This window comes from Centruroides sculpturatus, unplaced genomic scaffold (genome assembly GCF_000671375.1).
Source record: "Centruroides sculpturatus isolate CEXI.00-Female unplaced genomic scaffold, Cexi_2.0 scaffold933, whole genome shotgun sequence".
NCBI classification, from domain to species: domain Eukaryota; kingdom Metazoa; phylum Arthropoda; class Arachnida; order Scorpiones; family Buthidae; genus Centruroides; species Centruroides sculpturatus.
Window position 1 is genome coordinate 67283 of NW_019385185.1, and position 17645 is coordinate 84927.

At 31.5% G+C, this 17645-nt stretch overlaps 1 long non-coding RNA gene across 2 annotated transcripts in view; it reads left to right on the forward strand.

Moving 5' to 3' along the window:
- Positions 1-17420, forward strand: part of LOC111635891 — a 57164-nt gene extending 39744 nt beyond the window's left edge. The window contains exons 3-6 of one of the 2 annotated variants that reach the window (XR_002758452.1): positions 11678-13056; positions 13138-13202; positions 16667-16784; positions 16859-17420. This is a non-coding gene — a long non-coding RNA (uncharacterized LOC111635891). Of the gene's footprint in view, positions 1-11677; positions 13057-13137; positions 13203-13344; positions 14052-16666; positions 16785-16858 lie in introns of those variants that run through there. The other variant, XR_002758453.1, reaches the window with a different exon arrangement.
- The last annotated feature ends 225 nt before the right edge of the window (positions 17421-17645 follow it).

Here is a 17645-nt window from a genome sequence, read left to right on the forward strand (position 1 = left end):
TATATTTAATATCATTTAAACGTGATTAAATATGCTTTAATTATATTTAATTTAATTTAGTCGTAATTAAAAGTTAGGATTTCTTAAGAGTAATTTATTAACGATCTGTAAGGCTGAGAGATAGAAATAAAATACGTAGAAACGTGTCAAATCTATGATCTTTAATTATAAAACTTATTAAACATAATTAATATAATTTTATTATCTAATTAATCTAATCGAATTGTTATTGATTAAACTTTTCTCTTGCATTTATCAAGAGATTTTTCTAACTTCAATCTGATAAATTTAGTAATTAGAATATAGAAGTTTTGATTAAATTATTCGATGTATAAGCCATTTGTTTTTTTCTACGTCAAACAATGTTAAAAAATTAAATTTTAAAATTATTAAACATGCTGCCAACGTAGTTATCACTCAGAAAGTGAGTTTGTCGTCGGGATAATACAATTAGGAGGGCGTTTCATCACATTAATTGCGTTTAAATTGATACAATAAATAGATTTTGAAAAGTAGATCTATAATATAATTAGTTTAGATGATATTTTTATGTTAAAAATATTATCTAGATTCAGGATTTTATAAATTTAAGGCTACGTTCGATCCCTTCAAGATACAAGTGATTCCCCTCTATCTCCTCATTCCCTCGATCTTCACCACCAAAATTTAATGGCATAAATCTCACTAACAGACAAATCTCCCTGCAAATTTCAGAAATTTTCGACAAAAGACACAACTTATTATGCTTCAAAATGGGTAAAGAAAATTGTGCCTGTCCCACACACCCTAACGTAAGTGGCGTGTTATCAAATTCGCCTGGACACCATGACGGTGTGTCCAGGCGAATTTGAATGAGGTGACCCCTCCTCTAGTGTTGACTTTTTCTTCGGGGGAAGTTTTCAGGCAAATTTTTTTTAATTAAGAGATTGAGTTAGGGCAGGGTTGTCCAACCCCTTTTCTTAATGGGCCAAATTAGAAATTTACGTATATTCAGCGGGTCACAAAGGTACTTTATATAAATATATTGTTTTTAAAAATTTCAAAATGTAAATATCAAATTTTAATAACAAATATATATATATAAAATTACATAAAATACTGTATTATATATTGACAGTAAAAAAAGAAATTATACTCACACAAAATAATTTCAATGCGATTTTTGTCATTGCCTTCCTTTTATAATGTCAATATTTGCTTTTATGGTACTAGTCTTAATTGTAAAAATGTTAGTTAAATGGGAATCACTCAACCTATTTCTTTAGATGGAATCCCAGGTAATTTGCCCTTTTTTCCTATACGATAATGCGCCACTGACTGACATCCATACGTAGAGAACGACGATATTTTTTAATAATTTATTTCTCTACGTTTCAAGATCTCGAGTCCAAAAATGTAAAAGGTCTTAGGGGTCATTTTTTGAACTTCACCATACGTTGTGTTATATGTAACAGCCGGAAAAGTAACAATACAGTATTTAAAGTGTAGAAAAGTTAATTTTTTTTTAAGTTTTAGTGATTTAAAAAAATTCTAAGTACTTTTCTACGCTTTATTTATGTATAAATGAAGTTTTTATGGTAATTCCAGTTTTATAACTTGTTCGTATACAACAATGTATTGATTATCGTTTTTATTTTTTCTGTATTTATAATTTTCCTCCATAAAAATCTGTTAAATTTTTAATGAATCTGACAGTTTCTTCCTTTAGCAGCCGAATTGATCTATAAATTTTAACTTTGTAACTAGCGCGTGTATAGTTTCCTCCTCTAAAAAGTTGTAAATATCGCTTCTAAAATATATGTACCGATATAAATCATTTTTTTTCAAAAGAATAATGCTGTTGTTTATTATCGGCTCAGTTGTTTAAACTAATTTGATATAGTTTAACTTAGAAACTTCCTGTTTTAATAAATGTACATAGTTTTTCAGTATTCAGTCCGTAACTATTTTTAATAATTTCCATTGTAGACTGCATGATTCCTACAAATTCTCAGTATTTAGTTTACAGCGATTCTTAGAAATTCTCAATGGTCAATATACAATGATATACAATCGACCGTGTACAATAGTTCTTATGAAGATTCAACATACTGTGTACTGTACAGTCTGAGCAAAACAATAGTTATGGAATGAACATTTTTCAATTTTCAGTATAGTATATGCTGTAGTGTTAGAAATCTCTATTCCATAGTGCTGTAATTCTTAGAAATCTCCAACCTGCAGTATACAACTATTAGAAATCCTTAATGTTTCCTTGTATAATGGGGATTTCTTAAGGTAGAAAGCAAAATGAGGCTTAGGTCAATGCGAAAATCAAAACTACTAATTTAATTCCTTCATTACATTACTGAATATACAAGTATTTGAATAAAGTTTCGAAGTATTTTATAATTTTAAAAGAAAATTAATTATTAATACGAAGTTCATTTGACAATTTTTATAATGCTTTAATACATTAACATCATAATCGAAACTTTCTCTCCGACAAGTAAAGAGATTTATGGATATTTAAATGGCAGAACAACGATCGGAATAGTTAAATATTTAATTAAGAATATCTATCATGGAAAATTCTTTATTAAATATTTATAAAATGTTCGATTGTTAAAGTTCGTCGAACTTTTCGAAGAAATTGCTAAAAAATGTGGCCCTCTTCCTGACGTTTTTATGAAGGATTCAAAGTGGAAAGTGATGATTCCAGAGAAACAATTTTGGAGTTTTTGATTGATAAAACGAATTGAATGGAAGACAAAAATGGAAAAGGAACTATAAAAGTTTATCGTGTGAAAAAAATGTTCGGATCTAATGATTGAAGCTGGAAAAAATATGACTGGAAGACCATAAAAACAATCTTTCTTAGAAGATAAAGAAGCATCTTAATATTTCATCATCGTCGTTCTGGTTTTATGATTTTCACGAATACATACTGCACACGAATAGGCTATACAGTATATGGATAAAGACTCAAACTCGTACACTTACGTGCAAATATACAGGTAAATAAACAAACACATAACTCAACATCTACACACACAAATTAATACGCGCCCGACCCTCATATGTACGGATACAAACAGAAAGACACGAATTCGTACGAATACATATAAACATATACATGTGTAAATGAAGATATGCAGATAAAGGAAAATACCGTAAAATTGTCATCTGTTAGATACTTTATGTTCGTGTTTTGTCTGTGTGTGTGTGCTTATGATTGCTTTTTATTGTTTCTGCGAGTATGTGTGTGTGTGTTTGTGCTTGTATATTTGTGTTCGTGGCAGTATATTTGTTTGTGTATTTGTTTAGTGAAGGTCATAAAAAATCTAGTTTTATGATTTTAAAATTATCATTACTTAAGTAATTTCCTTACTAATTCAAAAATTAATTATACAAATTAACATTATTTTTATATATTTTAACATATAGCGCTACGATTTGATGTATTTTTAACGAGTTACATACATATATTTTCTATCCATAATTAAGTTGAGAAGTATATGATTATGTTTAATGACGAAATCGCCTTCTAAATGAACCAGAAAATCGTTTTAAATATTACTTTGGACCCCGTAATTTATAATCAAATGACACGAAATGAATGTATATTGGTCTTTAAATCTGTTTGGATATAGATTTTCATCGCCGTGCTTTAGTATTTTTTTTTTAAGTGAAAAATTGTATTTTTTGCGATCTAAACTCGAATTTAACTCCATAGTAGATGAGTCGTAATTCACAGAATTTAATAGTTTACATTCAACAATCTTATTATCTGTGGGAATGAGTGCAGGTGCTTTTATTGATCTGAGAATCTTGCTATCATGCTTTGCTTTGAAACGTTGATATATTGTACTTTTTTTTTTTAAACATTAAAATGCATGAAGTCAGGCTCTAAATTTACTAATCTGTTTTCGAATAAATACGATTTAATAAGGTAATACACCCAAACACTAGCGCACAGAAACAAACGATGTAGCTAGAAGCGAGCACACTAGAGAAAAAAACAATACAAAATAAGCGTACGGCGTACACAGGGTTGCTTAAAAGTCAGTTACTCATTGCAAAGACAAATTTCAATTTAATAACTAAGAATATAATTAATTCAGTTATATTTTAAACTCATGTGTTCACTCATTTTGTAGAAAAAAATAATAATATAAATTCAATTTACGATTCTACAACACGCAACAAAACACAGTTAACTGATTTTTGATCACCCTTTATACGAAAGACTCGAGTTGGCGCTGAAATATGCAGATATTTGTATACAAAGATATATTCAGACGTGCAAAAGGACACGTATATCCGTGAGTATATATTCTTAAATTCACAAGTAAATGCATATGCATATAAACAAACCTATATACAGCGACCATGAACATAAAACATGCGATAAATGCATGTACAGTACGTGTATAAACTTTAAACGTGAACGTAAATATGAAAATCCACAGACAGCATATAAAATAACACACAAGAATACGTTACTATGTATACACACACACACACACAGACAAAGATTATATATGAGTATACAGAGAGAAACGGCACGCACACAAACATGTGAGGATAAAGAAGAAGACATGATCCCGTTTTTCGTTTACATCACGTGTTCAAATATTAATACACAACTTTAAAAATTGCTACTAGTAAAGTTTCTGGTGTTAAATATTTACACGGGAGGCCGGTAATAAACTTTCTAATGCGGCATTAACTTACAAATATTAAAAGGAAAATATTTATTAGCAATTAATAAATATTTCAAATTAAAAACATTAAACGAATTTATTGTCTGATAATATATTAAAATTTTTCTGTTTAAAAAAATAAATAAATATGAGAATTATAAACAGAAATGTGGTTAGAGTAGCGGAAAAATTTCCTTGGAATTCCTAATTAAGATCTATTTTAAATAATTTTAATGTATTAAAAAATACGCCTTTATTGGCTATGTTTTTTGAGATCGAGAGATAGGGATGGGACGGAGACCATCCCAAATGCCTCCCTCCAGTAGCCAAGTGGATAAAATCACCGAATACTGGTAATTGATCGTGGATTCGCGCCTGGCCAGTGTGGAGTTTTCCGGATTTTTTCACGTTAGTAACACCTAAATAGGGTAGAAAGACCTCCCGGGAGACATTTTCCTGCAGCAGATCGCTCATGTTGCAGTGTACGAATAAAGCCTGGACTCCACATTACCTAGAAACAGAACTTAAACATGAAGAGTTTCAGCTATGTTTACGTTTTAACTCGAATGAAATGAACGTTACGCAGAAATATGCCACCCGCTGATCAGTTCATTAATCGCTCTGCAATTTCCATATCTGTTCTGCTTTGTTTCCTATTTAAAGCATTTCATAACTGAACGATTCCACTTTAGGATCTCGGTGCAATATACCAGTCAAAAATTCGACAATAGAAAGAAAAATTCAGAAGCGAAGACTAATGACATTGTAATAAGTAACTTCTAGACTAGTTATGAGCAAACTTTTTTGAATACGAGCCACCACAAGTGAAATTCGTACGCATTTTTACTTAACAGTTGCAAGATTTTAAGCCTCGAGGTTAGTTTGAATGTTCTTTGTCACGAATTAGGTTGCATAATGGCACCATACAGAAATGGGGAAAATAAAATTACGTTGCCAAAGCAGCACGACACACAAATTAAGATCTTGACGGTCGAATGCCAGCCGGGGATTTCTGACGACTGATTTATACCATCATTATCATAAATTATATTATAAAATACGACCATCGTTATAAATCATCGTGCATCGATGTTTTCCATATGATACATCATTTTGTTAATTACAATAACATAAATAAATCATATAATCATTAGTTTCGGAGATCATTATCATTATGGTTTAATGATCTACTCGAAGAAGATGGAATATGTTTTCATGCATTCATTGTCTTCTACACTACAATTGCTAATCTTGAAATCTTTTAATTCTAATGTATTTGCAGTAAAATACATGTATTCACAAATTAATATAATTTTAAAGTGTTTATGATGATTTTTTTTTCTAAATTAAATTCGTTGACAAAAAAGTTACGCATCAAGGAGGTGGTGTTGCTATTGAATGAAACTTTACTAGTGCATACGTAATGGAAATGGTAGTTAGTGATTACAATATCGTCAAAGAGACAATTTCCTATGGAGCAGTGGCAAATTTAAAGGAACCTCCTCCTCTTGCTTGGATTTCTACAGGGTACTAATCTTATAAAATCTGCTCTTGCTTGGATTTCTGATCTTACATTACTAAACCTTGTAGAACCTCTTGCTTGGATTCATGCGGCGATAGGGTACACCGTGGAGGCATGTATTATTCTGCAACGGTTCCTGTTGCATACATACGAGAGGCAATGGGCGAAACGATCATTGTGCTTTTCTATGGCATTCCTTTCCTGCTTTCTTTATGGTCAGCAAAAAATCACGAAACTCCCGAATTTTTTTTGCATTTCTACATGTTTCAAGGTCCTCCTAGTCCAAAAATGTAAATATCTTTGTGGGTCATTTCTTGACCGATGACCATACTTTCCCTCTGTTATATATAACAGTCGGGAAAGTAATACTCGGAAGAGATGGTCATCGTTGTCTTTGTAATGAGAATTTGATGATGAATTTTTCAATGTTACATACTTCTTAAATGCAGTTTATTTCTCTATAATAATCGATATTTAGATCTTTTCTTCTCCCGATCGACCTACAAACACCATTGATAATGGCTAGATTGTTAGGAGAAAATCTCGATTGTAGAGAGTACATTCAGGGTCAGAGGTCGACGATTCTCGTATATAAATAATGCGGAAATTTCGAATTTTAACGTGAGAAATTTCGGACGGATGCGATTATCTCGAAAACGAAATTAATTAACGTTTTACGCTATTATTAAATTAACTTGTCGTCACTATCAATTCTCGGTTGTATCCGAGAAGATTTAATCTACAAGAAAAATAAATGAAGATACTCGAAAGGGAAGCCGTTGTGACATTTAAAATAATGGAGAAAATCCGAGTCGGGATGATGGATTGCGTTCTAGGTGTACTTAATAATTAAAATCTTCCGATCTGACAATAATAATAACCGAACCCTGTACTACGACAACTTAAATTAGTTCAAATATATGCGGATGTCGTTTAATTATACGCGACAAAAGTTTCAGAATTCATTTATAATATATTTTATTATTATTTTTTTCTTTATACGTATACTGAAACAGAATTTCTTCACGAGTTTCTTCTACCGTTTTCTTATGTATACAGCGTGATGAACAGACTTCATATCTTACATGACTTTTCCTAGTTGTTATAAACAATTCTGTTCTGTCTGTAAGTAGTGTTTAACATTTCTTTCCCCCATTAACTTGCATACTTGTTCCTTCACTTAGCGTAATAACAGGGATGTGTCTTGCCATTGTAGCAAATCGATAGCACTATTAAGCCCCTTCCTAATGCTCTAGAATAGGAATATGAAGTTCAGGCTTTATTTAAGTAAACTTTTACTCTATTCTTTAAGTGTTTTTATTTACCGTTTTCTTCGTTTCCTTCTCTGTATTGTTTACTTTGTTCTCCAGTTGTGCAGCGAGGCGTATGATTGAGTTTGCTATATTTGTAGATGGTGCTTTTGTATACATCTATGGTGTGTTTATATGCTACTACTTTTTGTACTTCACGGTGCTTAGTACATAAGGAAAAAATGTTTTTTTTTTTTTTTTAATATTAAAAAATGTAATACATTTTTGCTAATAAACGTATGCTAAACTCCATGTGATGGACAGGCGGTGTTTTCGGCTAATTTTTGTAGCTGTTTGATAGAAATAATCGCTTATACATTTACTTTAAATGAATAATTAATGCTGTCAGTTTGAATTGCAATGGTGTATTTTTATTGGCACTTTTATCGTTTCTGTATGCAATTCACGAATGTCTGTCCGTCACGTTTACCGTGTATCTGTTTCTTAAGAAATATTTATTAAAATGGAAAAATATTGATTGTGTTTTAACGAAGAGCTATCGTCTCTGCTGATTATTTTATATTGTTTTTTTTCTATACTACTTTGGTGAGATTTACTGCACGCGAAATCGGGACGTATCTTTTTTGTGCCCTTACTGTGACGTCGTCACGTGTTATTAATTTAAAAATGAATTGTTTTTTTTATCATTTTTAGCAATACAAAAGCGGTTTTATATATTTGTTTACGACAATACAACACTTGGCGATCTGACGAGGGGATTCCTCCCGGGAGAACTTTATTACTCACGCGACGAAAACCCGGAAAACTCCACGTTTGCCAGGAGCGAACCCACGAATAATTATGGATTTATCTACTCTGTCACTGGTGGGATCTAACAAAAAAGTGAAATAAACTTGTTCCAACACGACTCCAGATCAATTACATAAGCTTTTTTTTTATAAAACAAACAGATTTTAAAAAATTAGATATACAAAATAATAGGAATATTTTCTATTTTTTTTTCCACAAAAAAGGGGTGGCTTTAATTAGTTTCTCCCCTCTTCTGAATTGGACTTTCCCATTCATTCAATACTAATGACTATCTTTAACGAAATAGGAATGTTAATTATACAACGGTTTTTTTTCTCTTTCCCCCTCCTACTGTCAACAGCTGCAGTTTATGACACATTTTTCTGACAGATTTAAGCTTAAAAATTTCGTAAGTAAATATTGTTTCGGCACAGATTCTGGAAATAAATTGGTAGAAATTGTCATGATTTATCCTCTGTTATTCGGTGTTATCGTTACTTAAATTGTATACGGTTCCGCATATATAGAATTATTACACTTCTGACTTAATTTATAGTTGATATTAAACTTCAGTACACTTCAGGATCTTTTACTTTTCCGGCCTGTTTGTATACATAACAAGGGAATGTATACAGTAATTTTAATAAAATTATTACGAAGGTATTAAATATTTTATAATTTAGTTACATACAAAAACCTTTAACGATACACGTAAAATGAGTTAGGATGCTGCTCAACACTATATTTCGTTGAAAACTATTGACTAGTGCTTAGTTTAATTAATAGTGTACAGTTGTACAAACAGGATTATTGGTTATAACTTCATGTTATTTGTTGATATTATCGATATTTCTGCTTGAAAATCTCATTTAACAACTGATCTAACACTATAAAAATATGTCACGATAAGAGAAAATAAATTATATGTATAAATTGATGGAGATTCGTATCTCTGTATACGTAACATAAATCTACAGGTACAGTACAAGTAAAATTTACAGCGCTACATTTGCTGGTTGGAAATATATAGAATTCTTGTAAATGCATTTCACGATAATTCCGAATTATTACAAGTTTTGAAGCTAATAATTGAGTGAAATTACAGAATTTAACATTCCAGAAACATATTTTACACCTTCTAGAATCGTGTTAAGTTTATTTAAATTGATTTTAAACGAGTAAAAATAAATAAATTAATATTTTAAAGTGTTGTTCTTGAATTATTCTTTATATATATTTTTTTAACTATAAAAATCAGTTTTTTTACGTCGCTATTTCTGTTAAAATTTATAGCACTTCTAGAATTTTTCTATTTTTTTTATTTTTTTATTATAGAATTCGTTCGACTCTGACAAAAATGATTGAGTTATGCAGATGCTTCACAGTTTTTTTAGCGAGAGAAAGAGAAATTTTGTAGTTAAGAGAGAAAAATCAATGAAACAGCTGTTAGAATTTCACTATTAAAATACTCAATAAATTTTACACAGAGCTACAAACTTGCGTACTTAATTCCTTCCTGTTTTTTCCCCCTAGTTAAAATAAAGAAGAGTTCGGTAGATTTTGTAATAGATAAGTAGAAAGTTGTCGGTAGAAGTAAGTAAAATGATACAAAATGGTTAAAAATTTAATAAATTTAATTAAAATTCGAGTAAAAACAATGCTGATTTTTGTTTGTTTTCCATGTAAAAAGTGTCTGTACTTTAGTTTAAAAATAAAAAGTTTCGTTGCTTTATAAGAAACTTAACACTAATTTAAAAGAACTGGGAGGTCTTTAATCGATTAATGAACTCGTCTTGCGAGAGAAAAATGAAATACAAGTGAATGCTCTTGTACTAAGTAGTGATTGAACTAGTACCAAGTCCCATTTACTCACTAGTTCACTCAATACTTTAACTACCACTTACTAGTTCACCGTCGAGTTAAACACTAGTTCAGTCATTGGTTTAATCACCTTTTCATATACAGAATTTAGCATTGTTATATAAGAATTGAAAGGTTTTGTTCAATTAATTAATTAATTCTCGTGTGATGTATGAAATACAAGTGAATGTTCTTGTACTAATTAGTACCAAAGCTACTATTTATATATCAGTCGAGTAAGAAGAAAACAGGAAGCGTAAATAGGAATTTTTAGGTGTGAGTTTAGTAGGAAGAGAGCTTATTCTTGGAAAAATAATAGGATTAAAATCATTTAAAAATTATTAAGTTAATAAAAATAAAAAAAAATCGAATCAATTTTTACTTCTTCTTGCTACAAAATGAACGTTGAAAAAGTAAATTTTCGTTATTATTTTAGGACTTAGCATTGTTTTTTAGAAAAATTGAAGAGTCGTTAATCGATTAATGATTTATCTCACCAGCAAAAAAGTAAATCTAAGTGCACTTGTACTAAGTAACGAATGGAACTAGTACTAAAATATTACATAGAATATTCCTATTTAGAATATTTACGCTTTCTGTTTAGTTTCTTAGAAATAACAGGATGCGAGTTGCTCGAAAAACAAATGAATTTAATTAAAATTTAAAGAAATATTTCTGCTTTGATCGATCGATTAATGATTTATCCCGTGAACGAAGCAGTAAAAATGAATGTTCCCGTGCTAAGTTAACGACTTTTATAAGAGATAAATAATTGTTTATATTCGTTTCGATGAAAGTTTTGTAGTTTTATTCGTATAAATAATGATAATCCGTCCACAGGGGAGCTATTAAAATGATAAAATATCACTTTAGATTTACGAAAAAAAAAAATTTGCAAGTAAAAAAAAATCCGGCTTTAACCAGTATTAAAACTTAGTTTAATTAGGTTAAAGTTATAACCATGCGAGTTTATTAATTAATAAATTTACTAAAAACTCTATTAAAAGGTATACTTGTACTTAAACTGGGTTATAAATAGATGCACGTTTTAAGAGTCGAGTAATATTTATGCCCGAATTTATTTATTTAGAAGAACGTGTTGTATATATAAATACACGCACTAAACTTCAGAATTTAATAAATTTATCGCCACTCGAACGTTTATTTATCGATTGCCAAAATTAATGAACGAAATCCCTAACAAGATTCATAAATTAGTAAATTTCTGAATAATTCTCCTATTTCGTATTGTTGCTGCGCCCGTAACCAGCGATTCCATTGATTCGTTCGGTCAATATATAAGCGTACGGAGCCAAAATTCCATTTGGTGTGACGTATTGTTTATCTATCCCGCGATAATTCGGGGCTTTAAATACAAAGAAAGTACTAGCGAAAGGTTTAATTTAGTTAAGTGCTTCGACTCGTATTAACCGTTACACCCGACAGTACTGTACGTGGGGTGTATTTTTCTGGTAACGGTTAAAGGTGATGCGCACGAGGCACTTCGGTGTTAAACGAAGCTGATTTTTTTTTGTCTCTTATTTTGGCAGGTTGTACGGATCTAGTCCGATGCGCCGCTTCGCTCACCATTGATCCAACCCACGATCACCACCACCAACTTCGTTCGTCCAGCGAGTGGTCTCGTCTTCCGACGCATACACGCCACACACTGGTTTTGGCGGGCAGCGAGTTGCGCCAGAGACTCATTTTACGCCAGTGGCTCAAACAGCACGCATTAGACGACAAGGAACAGAGGTGAGTGGCTGGTGTTGAAAATTCTTTCCATTCTTTTATTAATAAACACGCATTCTAAATTTAATCGACTCAACTATACACTATTACTTTTAAGCTATTATGACGTTGTTTATCCCGGTCATGACACCATTTTTCTCTCTTTAAAAAGCTTGTTTTCGAGAGTTTAGTAAGCGTTAAACTACACTCTCTCGCTCCTATTGCATAATATAAAGATGTTACCGCCGTGTGAATATCGGATGTGGATAATACGAGAGGGATTTTAACACGTTAAGCCGAGACAGTTGTTGTGTTAAGACGCATTTAACGTAAGGGGATGGATGGACAATGCTCCAGCTAAGCGGCTCCTCCTTTATATATATATATATTGGAATTTATCTCGTATCAGATATGAGAAAAATGGGCAAAGATATTAAATTTTTAGTGGATAAAAGTAAGAATTATTTTATTATCGATTCGTTGGTGAGATATTTCCGTTCTGTTTTCGACTCCAGTGTTTTAGCTTTCGCAGAAATAATAGTTTTTGCATGTCGTTACCGAATAATAATAATAAAAAAACCCATATATTAATTGCAAATAATGTTATCTGACATTGATTTCTCTTTATCTTACCTAACAAAATCCCATTTTATATATTTCGATTGTTTAGATCACATCACAAAACACATTATTGCTTTGTTTCTTTGTTGCCTCTACGAACACGTATTGTTTAGATCAATAAATGAATTTTTTCCAAGCCGTTACCTATACTCCAATCTCTAAATATAAAATTCGTTTTTAACATTTTATACACTCCTCGACTTCTGTTGATTTACAAAACTCTCGTTGTTTGTTTACGAAAGAAGGGAAGTTCGTATCGGAACTCGAGCCGCGACTTATCTTTTCGTCGAGTGATTTTACTCATTAAAACTTTAATTGGATGTCCGCATCGAAGGGTTAGACTTAAACTTTCAAAGATTGTTTGACAGCTTGGAAACCGCAGGCATCGACCCGAATTAATAAACTCCAGAGACAAGTCATTAAGAGGTTTTTAAAAGCTATTACCTTCATTGTCAGAATTGATAGAGATGTAAGGCCGAGCACTAGAAATTCCACTCTTGAAAAATATTCGTTAAGTGGACTTAAAGATTAAAGATCTTTTAAAGGAGACCATCGAGAAATTTGGAAGATTTTACAAGTACCTTGATTTATTCTTTGCTTTTTTTTTCCTATTGTATTTGTAATTCTCCACGTATTCATCACGTTTCAATTGTGCTAGATCGACATTTAACATCGGTGCAATCGATAACTGCCTACGGTACGAGGCTCCACATTCAGTAGAAGGTATATCAGGAGTTCTTGTAAGAAACATTCTAAGTTCTGTTATGCCCGCTAAATAACTGCATTCTTTCGAAAATAACGCGTTTTAATAATAACACTTAAATAAAAATCCCCCACGTAACTTGGAAATTAATTTAATTAACAGGGATTAATTAATGTTAAGTATCGATTTAAAGAAAGACGTATTAAGCGAGTTATTCTTCAGTTAAGGTGTGCTAATTGTAAGTGTTCGAGAAACTAATTACAGAATATGAAGTTTCATTGATTATAATTGAATGTGTAATTGATATATACATATGTGTGTGTGTGTAGTTCTGTAATATATTTAACAGTTGCATCTGGTCACGTTCTGCTTCGTTTCTAATTAAACCGAATTAAGAAGAGCGAAAATTAGATTGTAGTCGGTTAATTTCAATTTAAGTAAACACGGCGTTGTTGTTTGTTAAGAAATCTCCTAGATATTATTTTTTGCAAGCGGGTGATGTATCATAAATACACATTTTTAATGATAAATTTAGAAAAAAAAAGGAGATGATATCAGTTGTTTCTGGCCGAAACTAATAATAAAAATGGGTAGAAGATACTTTAAAGTGACTAAAACAGAAGGGGGAGGATAAAATATACATTTTTAGGCGGAAAATAATCTGCCGTAATGGAAAATTCAATAAGACGTTTCGGAAACAGATAAGAAAAAAAGCCATAAAGTTATTTTTGAAGTTACCCTATCTTATTTTTCTTTTTTTTTTCATCAAGTTGTAATTAGATTCTTCGGGTCCGGTATAGGAATGGAAACAAAGTTAAGTCTCTGCTCCCTTTCTAACTATTCTGGGTGCACTTAAAACTCCCTTTTGGCCTTCTATCTATCTCTCTCTCTCTCTAGGGCTCGAGGATGTCACCAGGTCAACGTCCTATCCTTATCGATCTGTCAAGAGACATGTATTGGAAGCTTTACTTTCCTCGATCTCCATTCGGATCGTACACAATCTGTTAAAGTCTTCCTTCTCGCATTTCTTTGCCTCTTCCCGTTTCTTCTGTGTATTATCTCTCGACTCCGTCGTATCTTTCAATCCCGTTACGAAGTTACGTCGTTTTGAAACGAATCCAAATGGGCCAGAGTTGAACGGAACTTGTTTTCGTGTCCGAGAGTTGTTCGGAACGGAAAAAAAACTCCCCCCATTTTTCTTACATTTAACGTTATTCTCCCCGTAATTATGATCTAAAATGCGGTGTTGCGCGCCCTTCCTTATCGATCCTTCGCCGATTTTCGCGAAAAATAACCAGAAATATATTAAAATTTCCGTTTTTCTTCTTGCTGTTCTTATTTTGTAATTGTTTTCACGCGAATTTTAAAGGAAACTTTAATGAAATTCTGTTGTGCACAATATTTTTCTGCATGGCTTTTCGATTTTTCCACGTAAAAAATTTTTATTCTCTGGAATTTCTTTATTACTGAATTATTGAAAAAATAAATAGCATCCTTAATGTTATTGCTTTTTAAATTTTTCATTGTATGTACTTCGTTGAAAGCTTTCCTCGTTGTTTATTTTTATATTCACTGAATGTTCCGTCGCCGAGTAGAATAAAACAAGATAAAGAATATGATTAATTTAATGAGATTATTTTCTTTCGGAGCACATTTTTTTTTTCTTTTTTTTTTTTAATATACAAATTTTATCAACTTATCTATCTGTTTAAGCCGTTTGTAAACCGTTAAAGCCACTATAACAGTTGGAAATTCGTTAAAAAAATTTTGACTGATTTTAAACGAGATTCGTTATAAAATATTTAAATTACAGAGAGATTGCGGCCGAAGTTTTCATCTTTAAAACGCGAACGTCGAACGTCGAGCACCGCTTACAAGATAGAGCGCTCGACGTTCGACGTTCACGTTTTAAAGATGAAAACTTCGGCCGCAACCACGCTAATATGTAAACGGCGACGAAGCCCTTTTTTTATGCACGATATTTAATACTTTATAAGCGATAAACAGGTTATATTCAGTATTTGTGAGTGTAAAAGAACGATGCCCTTGAAAAAATGTGGACTTACGAGGCCCTCTTTTATGGAAATTTAGGTAATGCGAAGTTCGCATCACACAAGGTATTAGAGAGGTTGCGGCCGACGTTCACGTTTTAAAGAAACTTCAGCCGCAACTTCTCTATTGTGCAAAGGGTAACATCGTAACTAGTATTATGCGTTATTTTAAAGGATCATCTGCCATACACTTTTAGGTCCTCGGACGCGTACGATGCCCTAGAAAAAGAACTTGTATTGTTGAAGAACAAAACAGTCACTGCATATAAATAAAGAAGTGCTGCATTTAATTATAAGAAGTTTTTAATTTTAAACTAATTTATTCTTCTAGAAATCGTGATGAAATTTTATTAAAATAAAACAATATATATATATATGTGTGTGTGTGTGTATTATTTTATGATTAATACAAATACCAGATGTTATTTTTAGCGTTTTTAAATTAATGACATCCGAACTAATTTCCAAATTGAAGAATAACGTTGCAACTTTATCCAATTTTTCTCATTTTGCTAAATGTTTTATGCAAATAATTTGAATCTACCGAGAATATGTGTATTTTATTTTAGTTAATAAATAAGTGGCACTTAAAAGTAAATCCGGAAAGAGAGTTTTTTTTTTTTTACGTGGAAACAGTTAGAATGACCGTGAATTTGAGTGAATTTCAAAAACTATCCCCTTATAAATCCGATTTTTTTTATTGTTAATTTACTTCGGTCGAAACTCTGAACGACGGCCACCGAAGAGAACATTGTTCAGAGGTTACTTTATGCGCCTTTCAAAGCGTGAGGTTCGACTATAGAAAGTTACTTCTTTTCACTCGTAATCTGATAATAATTATTTTGTTTTTACTATAAAGGTACTAGAGAACAGTTATGAAGTTTTTGTATAGATTCATACGAAATTCACACAGACAGGCAGCCGAACAGATTGGTAGAAAACGTCCGAACACATTAATTATAATAAAAGTAAAGATAAAAAAAAACACATCCGAGAAGTATCGACGTAAGGATCAATCGGACGGTTTGTTTTTGGGAGTTGTCGAAATCCTACAACTTCTACTTTCTTTCACGGTACGATCAATCACCTACCTAAGCCGGAACCATCAATTGTTTCGTTTTTTGCTCCAAGAAATTCGCTTTTATCTTTAAGTCCTTCGCGATAAAACAGATAAAGCTACATGGAGAAGCCCAAAAAAGAAAAAAAATGCCATAAGCCTTATTACCGAGGCCAAAGAAAAGGCATTTATAAAAAGAATACAAGATAAAAAATATATATATATATATATATATTGCACGATAAAAACAATACACAAAAGACATACTTTGCTTTTGTTATGAATGATTATATGTTGTGTATGAGTTTTTATATAAATTTCTTAGAAAATAGTAAACTCGTAAACGATCTTGTTGAATTTCTTTTTTTCCTTACAGTATATTTTCTTCCGTGCAAACACCACCATTTTATTTATTTTAAGGTGAAGAAGATACTCCCGTATATTACAATAAAATAGTAATCCCATCCTTTGTTACATTAAGATCAATAGAAATTGTAAGTGATTATTGTAGTAAAAAATTTTTTTCCTTCTCTCTTACATTTAAAAACCTTAAAACTTTGTTTTGTAGTAGTAAGTTTATAGTGGAGGCTTTGTGTGCTGGTGAAGACGATCAAATAAATTGATATTATAACTAAGCAGTGCTAAGTTTGCAATTATTCTTTCTGGAATGTTTTCTTACAGATTTTTTTTCCCTATACATTCGTTTACTGACTTTTAGGCCATCCTGTATAATTCGTTTATTAAAAATGTAAGAAATTAACTGTTTAGGGTACTTCATTTATACTATTTATACTGTATTATTCAGAAGTACAGTAGAAATTACACCTCCAAATGTCGAGAAATGCAAAAAATTGGGGTTTTTTTTTGTGTGTGTAGGGGCTCATTAACTTTTAAGGTTAATAACTTTCGTACCTTTCGTCGAAAATTTCTGAAATTTGGCAAGGAGGTTTGCCTATTGGGGAGGTCGATGCTACTAAATTTTGGTGGTTAAAGGTCGACGAGGTGAGGAGATAGAAGGGGGGTCTTGTGTCGTACCGCGAGCGATTCAATGAAGACTTTACTCGTTATTAGCAATTGTAATTTTTTTTAAGAACAAAACTCATCTCTACCCTCAAACTTAAGCTTTTTGCCAATTTATAATACAATAATTAATTAATTTAAAGGTTTTTTAATAAAATCTCTAACAGATGGCGCCACACACAATTTTAACTCTCGCCGGGAAAGTTGCGCAACTCGTTGCTGAATTTTATTTTAGTTTTTACTTTCTTCTACGCTTATCAATGATATAAAATTTTAAAGTTTAAGGATGTAAAATGAATAATTGAATCTTTTAACCACACTTGTAACGTCAGTAA